Source organism: Felis catus, chromosome X, assembly GCF_018350175.1.
Source record: "Felis catus isolate Fca126 chromosome X, F.catus_Fca126_mat1.0, whole genome shotgun sequence".
NCBI lineage: Eukaryota > Metazoa > Chordata > Mammalia > Carnivora > Felidae > Felis > Felis catus.
Genome location: NC_058386.1, coordinates 103527584 through 103545647, shown reverse-complemented (window position 1 = coordinate 103545647; position 18064 = coordinate 103527584).

Sequence of the window (18064 nt, the reverse complement as noted above, 5' to 3'; positions counted from 1 at the left end):
AAATTAAAAAAAAAAAAAGTTGAAAAAAAAAAGTATTCATTTTGTTTTTATTTATATTCATGGTAAACACTGAGTATTTTAAAACATATTTGAATACTTGAATCTATCAATATTTAATTATCAATGCCATAAATGATATTTATTGAGGTCAATAAATCACATGATAATTATTGCCATATCTTTTTTTTCTTCTACTTTCTGAAATAACATCTTTCTTCCCCATTTTCCTGATTATTTACTTATCTAGCATGTAAAAAAATTGTTTCTACCTTTTAGGCAGCTCCATTTTCACCTCAAACTAACCCAGTTTCATCTCTTCTTATATGTGGTCCATACTTCACAGAATTTTATAAATCAAAAACAGCAAACCAGACGTACAAACCAGAAGCAGATTAACCAAGGAGGAATCTTCTGAATCCATTGCCTATAATACCTAATATTAGGTGTGGAATAATTTATTTCACAGTCCCTTGAATCCAAGGGGAGAATCAAGATGTTTCTGCTAAGCTCTTTCCAAAGGTTCTTGAGTGGAATTCTGACAAATGTTGAATAAGACCAGAAACATCCCTGGGTGGCTATCAGTCATGCTCTTAAACTAAATGTGCTAAGATCATATTAATTAGGCCTCTTATATGTGCTCTGCCATCTACAATGCTCATTCTCCAGATACTTGAATGTTCAGTCTGTCATTTCTATTCATAGCATCACTTAAATGTCACCTCCTCAGAGAGATCTCTCCTAATTTCTAATCTCTTACCTCACCTTATTATTTTTCCATAGCAGTTATCATTGCCTGTATTTCTATTAATTATTTATTCATTTATTAATTGTCCATCTTCCCTCATTTTGCCTCTTTTTTTATGACTGTATTTCCAGAATCTAGAACAGTGCCTGATACAAAAAGTACTAAAAAATATTTATAGAACAAACTGATTTTCACTTGTCCCCTGAAGCAGCAAATCCATAAATATAGGCTTGAATAGGTAGGAGTGGTAGTGGAAGGATGAAATACAAGGGAAAAAAATAATTTCAAAAATAATGCCTTGGCACACCTGAATACTCTGACTCAGTCTATAAGCATCAAATTTTTGGAAACAATTTAAAAATTATAATGCTCGGTGTGCATTACTCCTATAGCCCTTCCATGCTTAACCTTCTCCTGTGTTTATTTAACATTAGAAGATACAAAACACCTAAGATACTACCTCCTTTACTAAAGTCACATTATATATTTGAGGATTAGAATTCAAGACAGATATGGCTGGGGGAATTGAGTATGGTAGCTGTTGGATACAGTATCTTGACATCCCTAGAAAGAAGCTACTGTGAAGTAAAGGATGCTTTCCCTTCTTTAATATTTTTTTGAGGTTTATTTATTTTTGGAGGGAGAGAGAGAGAGAGAGGGAGAGAGAGAGAGAGGGAGAGAGAGAGAGAGAGAGAGAGAGAAACAGAAACAGAGTGTGAGTGGGGGAGGGGCAGAGAAAGAGGGAAACAGAATCCGAAGCAGGCTTCTGAGCTGTTAGCACAGAGCCCGATGGGGGACTCAAACCCACAAACTGTGAGATCATGACCTGAGCTGAAGTCAGAGGCTTAACTGAATGAGCCACCCAGGAGCCCCTTCTCTTCTTAAGACCAGTTATTTCCACAATTCTCTGCTTAAGGACCTCATTTAATAGAAACTACTCCTATTGTGCGACAGAACTTTGACTATCATTCAACATCTGTTGATATATTGCATCACTTACTGAGATGGGAAGTTTGGGGAATGTGAACACATAAATCTACCAAAATTTTTAAAAGTAGAAATTATGGGGGAGCCTGGGTGGCTCAGTTGGTTGAGCATCCAACTCTTGATTCTTGGCTCAGGTCATGATCCCAGGGTCATGGAATCAACCTCTGCACTGAATGTGGAGCCTGCTTAAGATTTTCTCTCTCTCTCTCTGCTTCTTTCCCCCACCTGTGCTCTCTCGCTGTCTAAAATTTAAAAAAATAAGTAGCAATTTTTTTGTCAGATTTTTAATTTATAAAGAACACTCTGGCAGTAGTGTAGAAGGCAAATTCCAAAGAGTTAAAATTAGAGGGAAAGAGATCAGTTAGGAGGCTTTTGCAGTATAACAGAGATGATTAACCTGTGAATTAATGATACCGTAAGAAGAATGGGGAAGAGAGGGAAGATTTGAAACAATTTAGAGGGAAAATCAACAAAAAGTTGTAATTGCTTGGATACATGGAAGAGTAAAGGAGAGATAGATTAGTACTAAAAATGACTCCAAATTCATTCTCTTGGAAGACAGGGCAACCAAAAAGGCCAGTGACCTTGTGGAATACATGAGGAAGGGTAGATTTAAGATGAAAATAATCAACGCTATTTCAGATATATTGAGTTTAAGTGTATTTGAAACTGAATTGGATACAGTCAATACATATCTGACTATAGAAGTCTGGAAATGATGGCAAATCTCGAAAAGCAACTATAGAGCTGGAAAAAAATGGATGGAAGCAACCATTTTAATGGTTTGCAAACATACCAATAGTTTATAATTTCAGAAGCATGCACATATCATTGAAAAACTGATGAAATTTGAATAAGAACAGGGGTAAACTTTGGTGTTCTGGCCGATACTGATGTTCAATTGAGGCAGGGGTTCTGCCAAGACAGGATAAGCCATGAAGAGCAACACATTCTTTTCTGTGATAGAAGTGGGGATGATATTTTCAGAGGAAGGTGAGCAGAGTAGGGCCAATAACTACTATCTTGAGGTTACTGTAGTATGTGGAGCAAGCATATTCCTTGCTAATGATGTATGCATGAGAAGTAGAGATCAGACTTCTTTGACAATCCCACGTATTCCTGGGCATATTTGAGACTGCACATAGGAGACCTAAAAGAGCTAGTGGAATCTAAAAGACCAGGCAGGCTTGGAAATGGTCTAAACTTTGAATGTGCTCCTCTACCCACACACAGATTCATTGGCAGAAGACAAAAGCTTTACTATTTCAAGGTTGTCAAACATAACCTCTGTAGAATTATTGCCTAACCATTAAGCTATTTAGACACAGGAAGTCCTGTAGATGTGAGAATTAAAAATAAAAATAAGAATATACGTAAGTTATAGACAAATTAATTAATTAAAAAAATTGAACTGAGACAACAGCATCTGTAAATGGCAGGGAATACAAATGTCATAGATTTAACCTAGACAAGTTATTAAACAAATCAACAACAACAACAAAAACCTTTAAGAGGAAAATCAAGATCCAGATTTGCTATAATATATTACCTAAAATATCTATAACAAAAAATTAAGAGATATGCAAAGAAACAAAAAAATATGCCCCATACTTAGGATAAATCAGTCAATATAAAACGGTCTCTGAGTGTACCAGGATGCTGTATTTAGCAAACAAGGGTATTAAGACAGCATTTACCAATATGTTTAAACATCTTTTAAAAGGCATATTTGAATAATTAAAAGAAAATATGACAATAATGATTCAACAAATAGAATTTATCAAAGATATAGAAATTATACAAAAATAACAAAATAGAAATTATGAAGTTGAAAAGTACAATAATTGAAATGCAGAATCCATTAAAAGAAGCAAACATTAGAATAGAGGTAACACGGGGCGCCTGGGTGGCTCAGTTCATTGAGCGTCTGACTTTGGCTCAGGTCATGAGCTCACAGTTCATGAGTTCAAGCCCCACATGGGGGGTTGTGCTGACAGCTCAGAGCCTGAGGCCTGCTTTGGGTTCTGTGTCTCCCTCTTTCTCTGCTCCTCTCCCGCTCACACTCTGCCTCTCTCTCAAAAGTAAATAAACATAAAAAAAATTTAAGAAAAAGAATAGAAGTAACAGAAGATTTAGTGAACTTGAAGATAGATTAATAGAAATTACCTAATCTAAAAAGCAAAACAAAAGATTAAAAAAATAGAGTCTCATGGGGCTCCTGGGTGGCTCAGTCGGTTGAGCGTTTGACTTCAGCTCAGGTCATGATCTCGAGGTTCTCGGGTTGGAGCCTCATGTCAGGCTCCGTGCTGACAGCTCAGAGCCTGGAGCCTGCTTCGGATCCTGTGTCTCCCTCTCTCTGCACCCCTCCCCCACTCATGCTCTGTCTGTCTCTGTCTCTCAAAAATAAAAAATAAAAATGTTAAAAAAAAATAGGGCCTCCAAAACTTGTGAAGCAACATCAATTTTACCAAAATGTGAATCCCAGAAGATAGGAGAGAGAATTATATTAAAAACTTATGCACACATATTATTATAAATTAGATGAAATGGACAAATTCCCAGATAGACACCAATTACCAATACTGACTCAAAAAATACAAAATATGAACAGACTAATAATGAGTAAGGAAATTTAATTAGTAATTAAAAATCTTCTTTAGAAGAAATATTCAAGCCAAGATGATTTCACTGGTGAATTCCATAAAATAATGAAGAAATAGTACCAATTTTCCATAAATTCTTTTGGAAAACAGAGAAGGAAACAATCCATAACTCATTCTATAAACAAAAAAAATCCTTAAGAAAATTTTAGCCAACCAAAGTCAGCAACATATAAAAAAAGTTTACACACTATGACCAAGTAGAATTTATCCTAAGAAGGCAAATTTGACTTAACATCTCACAAAAAATAAATGTAAGACACTAGAATAAAGGAGAAAAAATATATTACTATCTTAATAGACACAGAAATATTATTTAACAAAGTCCAACATCATTTCATGATAAAAACATTTAAACAACTAACAATAGGAGAATACTTCCTCAACTTAATAAAGGGCATCTATGAAAAAAAAAACCCCACAGCTAGCATTCTATCTCATAGTGAAGGACTGAATGCTTCACCCTTATGATTGAGAATGAGACAAGGATATATGCTTTTGCCAGTTCTGTTCCACATTATACTGGAGATTCTGTCAGTAAAATAAGGCAAGAAAATTAAAGACATCCAGATTAGAAAATAAGTAGTAAAACTATCTATTCATAGATGCCATGGTCCTGCATATAGAAAATCCAAATGAATCTACCCCACAAAAAAACTAATAGGGCTAATAGACAAGTTCAGCAAAATCACAGGCTACAACATCACTTTACAAAATCAATTGTATTTCTGTATACTAGCAACAGCCATAAAATCAACTTAATAAAGCAATTCCATTGATAATAACCTCAAAATAATAAAATACTCAGAAATAAATTTAACATGAACATTTTAGTTTCATGAATTGGGAGATTAAATATTATCTGAAGGGCAATTCTGTCCCAGTTACTCCATAAATTTAACAACAACAAAAACCCACAGAATTTCATCAGGCTTCTTTGTAGAAATTGACAAGTTAAACCTAAAATTCAAATGGAAATGCAGGACACAAGAATAGCCAATACAACCTTGAAAGAAAAGAACAGTTTGAAGACTCACACTTCCCTATTTCATAATCTCCTTTATAACTATAATAATCAATATAATACAGTGCTCTCAAAATTATAGACATGCAACAGAATAGAAAGTCCAGGAAAAATACTCATATTTATGATCAAAGGATATTGGACAAAAGTGTCGAGGCAATAAAATGGGGGAAAAGATAAGCTTTTTATCAAATAATGCTGGGACAATTGGTAGCCACATACAAAAAAATGAACTCACATATTTACCTCACACTCTACACAAAAATGAACTCAACATGGATAATAGACCTAAATGAAAATGTTAAAACTATATAACATAAGACTAAATATTCATAATCTTGGTTTTCCCCAAGATTTTTTAGATACAACACAAAAATCATGGTCCATAAAATTTAAAAAAATCACAAACTAGACATCACTTAATTCAAAATGTGCTTCAAAAGAAACCATTAAAAAAATGAAAAGTCTAGCCAAAACTGGTAAAAATTATTTGCAAATAATATATCTGATAATGGGATTATATCCAGAGGATGTAAATAAGTTTTATCTTAAAAGTTCTCATCTGGCACAAAAAAGGACACTCAGATCAATGGAACAGAATAGAAAACCCAGAAATGGACCCACAAACGTATGGCCAACTAATCTTTGACAAAGCAGGAAAGAATATCCAATGGAATAAAGACAGTCTCTTCAGCAAGTGGTGCTGGGAAAACTGGACAGCGACATGCATAAAAATGAATCTGAACCACTTTCTTACACCATACACAAAAATAAACTCAAAATGGGTGAAAGACCTAAACATAGAACAGGAAGCCATCAAAATCTTTGAGGAGAAAGCAGGCAAAAACTGCTTTGACCTTGGCCACAGCAACTTCTTACTCAACACGTCTCCAGACGCAAGGGAAAAAAAAACAAAATTGAACTACCGGGATCTCATCAAAACAAAAAGCTTCTGCACAGCAAAGGAAACAATCAGCAAAACTAAAAGGCAACCAACAGAATGGGAGAAGATATTTGCAAATGACAACAGATAAAGTGTTAGTATCCAAAATCCATAAAGAACTTATCAAACTCAACACCCAAAAAACAAATAATCCAGTGAAGAAATGGGCAGAAGACATGAATAGACACTTCTCCAAAGAAGACATCCAGATGGCCAACCGACACATGAAAAACTGCTTGACATCACTCTTCATCAGGGAAATACAAATCAAAACCACAATGAAATACCACCTCTTACCTGTCAAAATGGCAAAAATGAACAACTCAGGAAACAACAGATGTTGGTGAGGATGCAGAGAAAGGGGAACCGTTGTGCACTGCTTGTGGGAATGCAAACTGATGCACCCATTCTGGAAAACAGTATGGAGGTTCCTCAAAAACTTAAAAATAGATCTACCGTATGACCCAGCAACTGCACTTCTAGGTATTTATCCAAAGAATACAAAAATGCTGATTTGAAGGGGCACACACCCAATGTTTATAGCAGCACTATCAACAATAGCCAAAGTATGGAGAGAGCCCAAATGTCTATTGACTGAGGAATGGATAAAGAAGATGTGGTATATATATATTTTATATATAAATATACATATTAATATTTTATAATAATATTATTATGTAGGTATATATTATATAATATATACACATATAGTATATATAAATATATAATATATGTAATATATACAAATGGAATATTCAAAAAGAATGGAAGCTTGCCATTTGCAACAACGTGGATGGAACTACAGTGTATTATACTAAGCAAAGTAAGTCAGAGAAAGACAAATACATGATTTCACTCATATGTGAATTTAAGAAACAAAACAGATAAACATAGTGGAAGGGAAGGAAAAATAAGATAAAAAGAGAGAGGGAGGCAAACCATGTGAGAACCTTAAATACAGAGAACAAACTGAGGGTTGTTGGGTTGGGGAAGGGTTAAATGGGTGATGGGCATTAAGGAGTGCACTTGTTGGGATGAACACTGTGCGTTCTATGTAAGTGATGAATCACTAAATTTTACTCCTAGAACCATATTACCCTATATGTTTACTAACTTGGATTTAAATAAAATAAAATAATAAATAATAATAAAATAAACAAAACAAAATAAATAAAACAAAATAAAATAAGGTAAAATAAAATAAAATAAAATAAAATAAAATAAAATAAAAGTATTTGGTGAATAATCCTTCGATGATACCCTTTATTTAAAAATTGGCTAATCTTATATATCATTCCTTTAGTTGAACTTGAGGGTCACTTACTTGGGCTTAAAAAATCTTTAACCCACAATGCCTGGATATTCTAATTATAATTGAATTAATCTTTAATTGTGGAAAAATAGTCATCTTTACATATGGATGTATGGGTCTTCCCAGACACAATTTATTCATTGATAATGTTTATTTTTTAGAGAGAAAGACAGCATGAGCGGAGGAGTGGCAGAGAGAGAGGGAGACACAGAATCCAAGCAGGCTCCAGGCTCTGAGCTGTCAGCACAGAGCCCCACAGGGGCTCAAACCCACACACTGCACGATCATGACCTGAGCTGAAGTCGGATGCTTAACCAACTGAGCCACCCAGGCACCCCTTCCATACAGAATTTAGTAGATGTCTTTATTTACATTACATTATCAGAACACACAAATTATTTATTTTATTTTTTAAAGTGTATTTATTTAGAGAGAAAGAGAGAAAGTGCATGTGTGGGCAGTCGAAGGGCAGAGAGAGCAGGGGAGAGAGATTCTCAGCAGGCTCTGCACTGTCAGTGCTGAGCCCAACGTGGGGCTCAAACTCAGGAACCCTGAGATCATGACATGAGCAGAAATCACTTCTGTAATGCTTAACCGACTGAGCCACCCAGGCGCCCCACATACAAATTATTTTTATATACCGGGTTATTTGTCTTCATGTAATTTTCTTCATGTAGGTCCTCTTCATTTCCTGTTAAAACATATTCCTAGATTTTTTATAATTTTTCTTCTAATGTAAAATATCACCTTTCATTCCATCTTCTAATTGCTAACTGTTGAAACATAAAGTATTGATATATATTTTTATTTTTGAGGCCTCATTACTATTATGTTAATATACTATTATTTTATATTATATATTTATTATACATTAACAATTAATACATTATATATTAAATATATATTATTAACATGCTATTTTGTTAGTATACAGTGTAGGGTTTCTGAATACAGATTTTAAATCCATCAGCAACTAGCTCTGCGACATTAAGCTAATCATCTAACCTGATTAGTACTTCTCTTTCCTTATTTGTAAAATGGGAATGCTAATAATCGTATTTGCTTCATAGTTTTGCTATGAGCTTAAATTATTTTATTAATCTAAAGTAGTTAGAATGCTGTGTAGACATTAGCAACTGTTTTTATTTTCCATTTTCAGAGAGGTTCCAGGCACATCTAATTATCTGTAAATACTTTTAAATGCCCTCATCTTTCCATAGTTACACTTTTTATTTATTTAATTAACATCTTAGTCACATTCACATTGGACAGAATTTCCCAGCCAATATTAACTAGTGTCTCTTGTTCCTAATTTAGTGGGATTACCTTTATTGTTTCACAGAAAGTGTGGTGTTTTCCATTGACATAAGAACTAATCTTTGTCACATTAGTAAGTATTCTTTCTTTAGTATTGGGTATGGAATGGAATTATCAAATACTTGTTCAGTGTCTACTAATATCATATCGAAATTTGACCTATTAGCATGACATATTTGGAGATTTCTTAATATTAGGTCATCCTTGGATTTCTAGGGGAAAGCATTTTGGTAATTTAAATTTTCCAAAAATAAGCATTCCTTTAAGTGAGATTTTCAAATTTAAGTAGCCTAAGGTGACAGTATAGCTCAAGTCAGACACTTGTATTTTGTGGGGCTTTGTTTTGTTTTGCTTTTGTTCTTTACTTTAGGGAAGTTACTTTTAAACTTAGACTCAAGTTCGCTACTGTGTAAAATGGTACCTATCTTACAGGATATTTGTGAACATTAAATGAGATATTTCCTAAAGATTTATCACAACACTTGACACAATAAAGAGTAAGTGTTAGTGTTGCAGGATTCCTTACCTCAATACCTGGGATTTGCTTGTCTTGCCACCTAGAGGAATGAAGAGGTGGACACAAAATGAGCAGCAGGCAAAAGTTTATTAGAGTATAAGATCAGAAACTAAGAATAGTATGAAAACTCTCTTTACAGAGAGGGGGCATTCGAATGTGAATACCCCTGACTATAGGCAAGGGACTTTGTTTTATAGGGTTTTGATTGCTCCCCACTTCCCTCCCCCCTTGTTCCTTCTCAGGTTCTACCCTTATTAGCTTGATAACTCTGGATTGTCCGTTCCTGACTGGCTCCATTCCATTGTGTGAGGAGTCAGGCTATGGTCATACTGTCCCTCATATAGCATACGTTTTATGGTTTATTTATTTTAGTTAGGTATTTTGATTGTCAAATTCCTGAGGGGAACCTGAGGGGGAGTAGGTGGTGTCTGTTACATTCTTAAGAGGAACCTTAGGCCTGAAGGAGTTTGCTCATGGTCAAATGTGTTTTTCCCCACCCAGGAACCTCAGGTAGTAACCTTTCTCTCTCTATCTTATCTTTTCCTTATCATATTACTATTATCCATTCAGGTCTCATATCTTCATCATTCCATGTATGCTTAACTTGTATAAAATGAATCTGTTCTTGGGGTGCTTGGGTGGCTCAGTCGGTTAAGCATCCGACTTTGACTCAGGTCATTATCTCACAGTTTGAGTTTGAGCCCCGCGACAGGCTCTGTGCTGACAGCCCAGAGCCTGGAGCCTGCTTCGGGTTCTGTGTCTCTCCCTCTCTCTGCTCTTCTCCCACTCATGCTCTGTCTCTCTCTCCTTCAAAAATAAATAAACATTAACAAAATTTTTTTTAGTAAAAAAAATGAATCTGTTCTTTCCAATCAATGATTTATCGCTTTAAATTCTTCTTCATCTCATATTGTGTTTCATCTATTTTATTTGGGTTTGCAATTTTCAAAAAATAATATTTCTGCCATTATTTTTAGCCTTTTATGTGTAATCCTTACAAATAGTCTTCTGTGTATTTGATATCATTAAGTCTCGTTTTCTACACTTCTGTAACTGATACTTTAAGACTAAAGGCAAATGAAATTATTTATTCAATACGTATATTCTGAATTTTTCTGGACTGACTCTGTCATTATAGACTTTGAGATTAAGGGGTGATACTACTGAAATATATAACTTCTGTCCTCATGGAGCTTACACTCTGAAATATATTGACCTTATGTATATCTACTAACTATTTTTTGTTTACTCTGCCCAATGATGTATTCTGCATAAGGCAGTTGCTTTATGATGATTATGTATGGAAGTAAGAAAATAAAAAGTTACCTAATTTATATATCTATAATTTGTGTGCATTGATAGTGTAAATACTTTTTATACTTAAGGAGCCTTCATTTAGTCAGATGTAGAAGTTTTGCTGCTCTGCCAACTTTGATGACTTATGTGCAGTGGTTAGAAAAATATTACATCTTACTATAGCTACTTGAATGGAATCTTAGTTAGATATTCCTTTCTGTATGAGTGAATATAAACCTCCCAACTTTAAAATAAAGACCATTTCTCTTCAGTGACCCTGGACATTTTGCAAATCTGTATGAACTCAAAAATCTAAAATATTCTCACTAGTCCTACTGAATTAACAAACTAGAATTTAAATTCTGTCTACAAGAACCATCTACTCTAAAGCCCCCACATTGTTACTGAGAGTTAGATGTTAGCCACCTCCAGTGTCTTTAGAATGAATACATCTAGTCATTATTTTTTTCTGAAGAAATATCAGTTTCCCTATAAAATATAACCTATTACTGTGACTTTTCTTATTTCACACTGAAAAAAAAAATGTGTATGTTCTTTAGGAAGGGAAAAGATAATCATGATTGTGTTATTAAAAATATATAGAAAAATGTAGGATTAGGATTTCTAACTTAAATTAAGTGGTTTATTTATATTATATTACAATTCCTTTATGCTCAATCTAGCCTGCCATTTGGTTAAGTTACTAGTATAGGGAATTAATTTAGGTAATTCAAAATGACATTACTCTCAAGCACATGGACTTACAGGGTGGCATTTCACAATGACAGAATCTCATTTTATAAATTTGTTGTGTAGGTGGCTTTCCAGGGATATTTTTCTCATTGCTTCTAAAAATCAAGTTGAGAAGAAGGTCGAATTTCCCACTTCTTATTTTTCAATATTACCTTGTTAAATTAATTAAGTATAACAGATCTGTAATTGCTTAGCAACTAAGCCTAATGGGATTTCTCTCTCCTTTACTTCTTTTCATTTCTGCATCCATGCTTTGTTCTCTCCTCTTCTTAATCTGTTCTTCTTATTTTTCTCTTAGGATGACTTTTACTAAAGTATAATGCTTTATTTTTCTTGCATTTGTTTCTAAATTATATGTAAGATTTTGATATTCAGTTCATGAAGTCTCATGACTATCCACATTTCTCACCATCAACAGATGAAACATTTTAGAATAAATTATAGACAAATTGATATCCAAATAATCAAGCTATTTTATCTAAAACATCATTATCAGACTCGACCAAATTTGAAAAAAGAAGCTACTTTTTGAGTGGGTGTTTACTTAAAATGCCAAAACCTTTTTGTGAACTGTTTCTAAACAATACATTTAAGTTCTAGCCTATGAAGGATTCCCAAATGTGTTATTATGTTATTACATACATATACTAAATTAGAAAACAAGCTGCATGAAATACCTTAATATTTAAATAATTGTCTGTCTTCCCATATATATCAAATTTATCTGTGGAAAACAAATCATTCATTCATTTAAAAAATGAACCTGGACCACTTTCTCACACCATTCACAAAATAAACTCAAAATGGATAAAGGACCTGAATGTGAGACAGGAAACCATCAAAACCTTAGAGGAGAAAGCAGGAAAAGACCTCTCTGACCTCAGCCGTAGCAATCTCTTACTCGACACATCCCCAAATGCAAGGGAATTAAAAGCAAAAATGAATTACTGGGACCTTATGAAGATTAAAAGCTTCTGCACAGCAAAGGAAACAACCAACAAAACCAAAAGGCAACCAACGGAATGGGAAAAGATATTTGCAAATGACATATCGGACAAAAGGCTAGTATCCAAAATCTATAAAGAGCTCACCAAACTCCACACCCAAAAAACAAATAACCCAGTGAAGAAATGGGCAGAAAACATGAATAGACACTTCTCTAAAGAAGACATCCGGATGGCCAACAGGCACATGAAAAGATGCTCAACGTCGCTCCTTATCAGGGAAATACAAATCAAAACCACACTGAGATATCACCTCACGCCAGTCAGAGTGGTCAAAATGAACAAATCAGGAGACTATAGATGCTGGAGAGGATGTGGAGAAACGGGAACCCTCTTGCACTGTTGGTGGGAATGCAAACTGGTGTAGCCACTCTGGAAAACAGTGTGGAGGTTCCTCAGAAAATTAAAAATAGACCTACCGTATGACCCAGCAATAGCACTGCTAGGAATTTACCCAAGGAATACAGGAGTACTGATGCATAGGGGCACTTGTACCCCAATGTTTATAGCAGCACTCTCAACAATAGCCAAAGTATGGAAAGAGCCTAAATGTCCATCAACTGATGAATGGATAAAGAAATTGTGGTTTATATACACAATGGAGATGAGAAAGAATGAAATATGGCCCTTTGTAGCAATGTAGATGGAACTGGAGAGTGTGATGCTAAGTGAAATAAGCCATACAGAGAAAGACAGATACCATATGGTTTCACTCTTATGTGGATCCTGAGAAACTTAACAGAAACCCATGGGGGAGGGGAAGGAAAAAAAATAAAGAGGAAAAAAAAGAGATTAGAGTGGGAGAGAGCCAAAGCATAAGAGACTCTTAAAAACTGAGAACAAACCGAGGGTTGATGGGGGGTGGGAGGGAGGGGAGGGTGGGGGATGGGTATTGAGGAGGGCACCTTTTGGGATGAGCACTGGGTGTTGTATGGAAACCAATTTGACAATAAATTTCATATATTGAAAAAATAAAGAAAGAAAGAAATAAAACATCATTATCTTTCAATTATGGGCTGAATGTGTGCGTCTTCCCAACGTAAATGTGTTGAAATCTTAACCCCTAATGTGATGGTATTAGGATATGTGTTTTTGGAGGTGATTACAACATAGAGATGGAGACGTCATGAATGGGATTAGTGTGCTTATAAAAGATGCTCCGGAGACCTCCCTCTCTCTCCTGCTGTGTCAGGGCACAGTGAGAAGATGCTGTCTATGAACCGTGAAGTAGGACCTCACCAGACACTGAATCTTCTGGTGCCTTGATCTTGGACTTTCAGGCCTCTTGAACTTCCACCCAGTCTATGGTAGTTTGTTATAGCAGCCCATACAGACCAAGATAGTATATGTATGTATGTGTGTATGTATGTACACATATATACATTATGATAAAAATATTTTTATATTGGTTTATAACTTCCAACGTAATTGCACATATATATTTTATTTATACCTGATAATAGTAAGACTACCTAGTAGTCTTTTACTAAGACATGTATCATTGGTGCTTTCTTTCATACTAAAAAATTAATTCTCAAAGAAGTTGTGTGTCATGTCAAAGTCCACAGAGCTAGAACACAGGCTGTCTGTTTCCAAGTCTAGTGCCTTTTCCCAAGCTGTAGTATGTTTCCTTATGGTGTAGTGAATATTCATAGGTATGAGAAAGCTAGGTGAAGTAATATTTAAGTGTTTTCTTTCTTATAGAACTATTCAGAGATGTGTTATGTGAATAGACTTTCTAAATCTTCAAGAGGAAGAATGTGTTATACAGCATTTCCCATGTTTATCCAATCCCAGAAATTTTTTTTCCTGTGACACATCTATTAACATATCCCAGAAGAGTGTTTTCTAGATCATAGTTTAATAAACACTGCATGATGCCAACACTGTCTCCGTAATGCCTTATAGGTGTGTGGTACTTAATTTGCAAAGAAGTTTCATACCAATTTTTATCTTTTAAAAAGTTTTATACTCACTACAAACTTATAACAAAGAAAGAGATAACATAGTTGGGACATGTTAGGGATATTTTTTTCTCAACATCAGCTGGCCATTTCTTCCATAATTATTTGAAATAGTAATTTTCCCATAAACTGCAATGTGGAATGTCAAAAACAATGAACAATATGCATCCCCATCAGCATTCTTCATTTCTGATTGTAATTATTATTAGTTAGGTGTAGTAATAACAATAAAAAATCATGTTACATAATTGTAGTAGATAAAACTGTACAACATTCTTTCATGAATTAAACTAAACTTTTGAGGTTCAGACAACTCCATTAGGTTCTATGGTCTCATTTTTTTCTCAAAGATCTTGTGAGAAATGTCCTTTATATCTCATGTGTTCTGTTTTTATTTTTTATATTATTATTGAGGTATAATTGATATAAACTGCATGTAATTAAAATTTAGTGGATTTTGACATAGGAATACACTCATGAAGCCATCACCACAATCAAAATTATAAACATATCCATCACCCCTAAAAGTTTCCACTTATTCCTTTGTTATTCCTCCCTCCAGCCAAACCCCCACCTTCTGTCTCTAGGTCTCCAGGTACACTGGTCTACTTTCTGTCAACATACATTAGTTCATCTTTCTAGAATTTTATGTAAATGGAATCATATTCTTCTTGGTCTGGTTACTTTTGCTCCACATAATTATTTTGATATTCGTCCATATTGTTATGTATATAAATAGCTCATTCCCTTTTATTACTGAGTAGTATTCTATACATTCACCTCTTCATGGACATTTGGGTTGTGTCCAGTTTGGGACACAAAGAAAACAACTATAAGCATTTATCCACAAGTGTTTGGTGCAGACATACACCTTAATTTCTCTAGGCTAATTACCTAGGAGTGGAATAATTGATTCATACAGCAGGGGTTTGCTTAACATTATAAGAAACTATAAAGCTGTTGTCCAAAGAGGCTTTACTAATTTATACTCCCACTAGAAACATTTCAGTTCCTCTGCATCCTTGTCAACACTTGGTATAGTAGTGTTTTTAATTTTAGCCATTCTAATAGGTCTTTAGTAATACCTAATTGTGGTTTAATTTGTACTTTCCTAATGACTAATTCCTATGCTTATTTTCCATCTGTATATCTGCTTTAGAGATATATCTGTTCAAATTATTTGTCCTTTTTTCAGTTTATTTATTTTGAGAGAGAGAGAGTGTGAGCAGGGGAGGAGCAGAGAGAGGGAGAGAGAGAATCTTAAGCAGGCTTCGTGCTATCAGCACAGAGCCCGACATGGGGCTCGAAACCACGAAACATTAGATCATGACCTGAGCTGAAATCAAGAGTCAGGCGCTTAACCAACTGAACCACCCAGGAGCCCCTATTTGTCCCTTTTTAATTGGGTTTTGTCTTCTTATTATTTGGTCACAATAGTTGTTTATATTCTAGATACAAGTCCTTTTTTTAGGATTGGGATTTGTATCCCAATCTATGGCTTGATTTTTCATTGCTTAATAGTGTCCTTTGAAGAGCAAGAATTTTTAGTTATGAAGTTAAGTTTATTGACTTTTTCTGGTACTCCTACTTGTATGTTATAACTAATAAGCCCAAGATTACTAAGATATTCTCCTGTCTACCTCTAGAAATTTTATAGTTTTAGCTCTTAAAGTTAGGCCTATAATCCAATTTGAGTTAATTTTTTTTCACTTTTTTCAAGTTGAGTTAATTTTAGTACTGAGTGTGAGATAAGGGCCTCAGTTCCTTTTTCTCTCTTTCTTTCTCTTTCTTTCTTTCTTTCTTTCTTTCTTTCTTTCTTTCTTTTTCCTTTTTTCATATGGCTATCAAATTTTCCAGTAATATTTGTTGAAAATAATTTAAAGTCTACTTAAGCTATCTTAGCAACTTTGTCAAGAATCAAACTGAGCCTCTATGTGTAGGTGTATTTCTGGATTTGATATTCTTTTTTATTGATCTATTTGTCTGTCTATGCCAATACAATACTGTCTTGGTTATTGTAGCTTTATAGGAAATTCTAAAATCAAATAGTGTACATCCTCAAAATTTGTTCTTTTTTTTCCCTAAGGTGTTTTGTTTATTTTAGGACTTTGAATTTCCATATGAATTTTAGAATCCACTTGTCAATTTCTAAAAATGTCTGTTGGTATTTTGATTGAGATTGTGCTGAATCTGTAGATCAAATTGGGGAGAATTACTATTTTAACAATATTTGAGTCTTCTAATCCATAAAATCATATTTTTATATATTTATTTAGGTCTTTTAAATATCTCTGAAAAATGCTTTTTAGTTTTTAATGTACAGTTCTTGCACATACTTTGTCAACTTTATTACTAAGTATGACTAAATTTATTACTATTATAATTGTTGTGTTTTTGTTTCAATTTATGGTTTTTCATGCAATTATATAAAATATAAATTATTTTTTGTTGTTGATCTTGAATCAGTTGTGCTTAACTTTTTTGTGACTTTTTGCATCTTTTTTTGAAGACTACAGGATTTTATACATAGATGAACCTATTGTGTGACCATAAAGAGTTTTACTTCTTCCTTTCCAATATGGATGCATTTATTTCTTTGTCATATCCTACTGCATTGACTAGAACTTCCAGTACAATGTTAAGTGAAGTAGTAGAAGTGAACATTCTTTCTTTGTTATCTGATCTTATGAGAAAAGCATTTAGTCTTTCACAATTAAGTGTGATGTTAGCTGTAGGTTTTTTGCCAAAGTACATGATAAAGTTAAGGAAGTTCCATTTTATTCCAGTTTACTGAGAGTTTCTGTCATGAATGGATGATAGTTTTTGTCAAAAACTTTCTGCATCTCTTGAGATTACCATACTTTTTTTATTTTAAATTTCTTAATTTACATTGATTTTTAAATCTTAAATTAACCTTACATTTCTACATTCTCCTTTATATGTATTTCTGAATATGATTTAGTAAAATTTTGTTAATTTTATTTTGTGTCAATGTTGATGAGAAATGTTGTTCTGTGATTTTCTTTTCCTATAATGTGTATAGTTTTTGGTGTCAAAGGTAATGCTGACTTCCTGGAATGAGTTTGGAAATGCTTCCTCTTCAATCTTCTAGAAAAATCTGTGAAAAATTGCTATTATTTATTCCTTAAATGTTTGGCAGAGTTACTAATGTTGCTATTTCATCCAGGAGTTTTTCAGTTGTTTGGAAATTAAATAACACATGTCTAAATAACCCATGGGTCAAAGAAGAAGTAAAAAAAAATAAAAATCAGTTTTTATTAAAGTAATTAAAATCAGTTTTTATTAAAATAAATAAAACCAAATTTTATTCAAATGGAAATGAAAATACCACATATATAATTTTATAGGATACAACTAAAGAAGTAACTTAAAGAAAATGTGTAGCACTAAATTCTTATATGAGAAATAAAGGAAGGTCTCAAATCAACAGCCTTCAATTCTGCCTTGAGAAACTAGAGAGGAACAAATTAATTAAATAGTACAACATATTCTATTATGTCCTTCACCCAGATTCCCCAAAT